Source organism: Bombus pyrosoma, linkage group LG17, assembly GCF_014825855.1.
Source record: "Bombus pyrosoma isolate SC7728 linkage group LG17, ASM1482585v1, whole genome shotgun sequence".
Classification (NCBI taxonomy): Eukaryota; Metazoa; Arthropoda; class Insecta; order Hymenoptera; family Apidae; genus Bombus; species Bombus pyrosoma.
The window spans coordinates 4,491,108-4,493,318 of NC_057786.1; the positions used below are offsets into that span (position 1 = coordinate 4,491,108).

Sequence of the window (2,211 nt, forward strand, 5' to 3'; positions counted from 1 at the left end):
GTTTAAATATAGGTTCGAGTGATAATTGTTAACACTTGAAAAATCTAGACGAAGTAGAAATGTCACTAACATATGCTTCCGGTAGAGGAGATTCCGTTATGACAATCATGAGGACAATGACTGAATCGAAGACTCCAAGTCTGATTTTAATGATAGCGTCTCCATGTCGTCGGTAAGGGCGGTGTCTTTCTGCACGAGGATGCTGTAGATCGCTCGTATTCCCATTTTTGTCCCTAGACGACGTGGCGAACTCGGCGTCAGATAACCTCTCGATTGTCTGCATCTTCCGTAATTCGGTAAACTTATAATCTTCATCTAAGACAGACATAAAGGCATTTCTATTCCAATTGATTCCAATTGTTACGTCGCGTAGGACATCTGCGCGCCATCCCTCGCTACCTGGCAGCCAACGGTCAACCTACAGCCACCCCGATTCTCAATAGACGCAATGACCCACCATAATGACATTAGCCTTTAGCTGCATTGTCTCCACACATGTTTGCCAGTCTAATTGCATGTCTGGAGAATTCTCTAATTCGAGAAATATTTGCAGTTTATGGCGGGGTCTTGGAAGGGTCCTTGAGTTTATTAGGCGCTCTTAAAAATCACGAAGAAAGCGGATAGTCATCAGACGGGAAAAACCCAACACATGTTCATCATAAAAGGCTGTTTTTCCCATCTGGAGCAAAGGCCACCGCCGCTCTACGTTGGTGGGAATCTTCTGCATATTCTGTTCATTAGAGTGGGTCATCATCAATCGGCATCGCGGATAGTTACCCTCACTCCCTGAACGAAAAGTGTGAATAACGAATCCGCGTTCTTCGGTCAAAGGACACACCCACACCAAGCTTTCCTCCGAGACACCTTAAGGGCAGCTCAGCAGTCGAGTTCAGTTTCTCACTCTCTCCAAATCTTTCCCATTCCAACTCCAATTACGAGTCACAGTTCAGCACTTGTCGAGCAAGTGGTCAATCAGTCAACATCACCACATATCTCTCGGTCAAGTCATCATCCAGTGTTCGGCCGATATCATCATACGAAACGACACTCAAGGGGTCTTACATCGCACTAACTCGTCGTTGTAAGGTAAAACATTCACCATTGTATCACCGAAGTTGCTGGATCAATTAAAGATATAATAACCTGTCAACTGCAGCGTTATTTCTATTAATCACCCTTATTATCCCACAAGAAATAAGGGATCGTACGATTCGTGGCGTCGATTAGTCAATCGTAACGGGAATTTACGACTCCCGTTGGCGCGTTTCTTCCTGATCGCGTCTCGCCGCGTACGTGCGAAAATACACCAATATTGGTTAATTTTCACACAAAAAGCTAAGATATATTGCAAATGCACGAAACAACAATTATTGAACTTTTCTATCATTCTTTGAAGTAAATACCAGTCAAAGTACAAACATTCCCATTAAAGGTATAATATATATATCAATATTAAAGCATCTCCTACTGATGATAAGAAACATAATAATTATCACAGATCACAAGATAAAAGATTAATAGTCAGAATTTTATATTTATGCGAGACGACGATCTAAAAGAAGTAGGAAAAATTATCAAAACCAATTTGTTGGAGTTAAGGAAAAATTAATTTATACGTTTGGTTTAACAAGGACGTTAAGAGGACCTGAGACATGTGCTAAAAGAATGTGAAATAACAGGAGGAGCAAAGGAAATGGAAGAAATATTAAATGGGACTGAGGAAGGACTAATGGAGCTGAGAGCGATAATAGAGAAAAGAAGGGCAAAGGCAATACAAGACGGGGTGGAATGACAGGAAGGTAGCGCAGCAAGGAGGAAAAAAAAGACCAAAGTGGCAATAGTGTGTAGGCATAAGTGGGAATAGTGTGTAGGCATAGATTGCAATATAGTGTAAGCATTAGTTTTAGACTAGAGGTAAGAATAGGCTAAGCGCAATAATGTGTTGTAAAAATCGAATGTTCGTCCAAAGCCGAGAGGCACGGACTAAATAAAAAAAAAAAAAAAAAAAAAAAAACAAGGACGTTAAAAAATTTGTCGACGAATTAAATAGTCTACAAATTTATCAAAAGTGAATATGATTCGTGAATTTATCTGTAATAGAACATGCATGGAATTAAATAGCAATAGATAGAGAATCTAATAAATCAAATACCAAATTAATCAGAACAATGATTGAGAAACGTAAAGGACAACATACATGAGAACAGTATT

The 2,211-nt window shown here is 39.8% G+C and overlaps 1 pseudogene; it reads left to right on the forward strand.

Annotated features, from left to right (window-relative positions):
- Positions 1-2,211, forward strand: part of LOC122577091 — a 238,994-nt pseudogene that overhangs the window by 197,603 nt on the left and 39,180 nt on the right.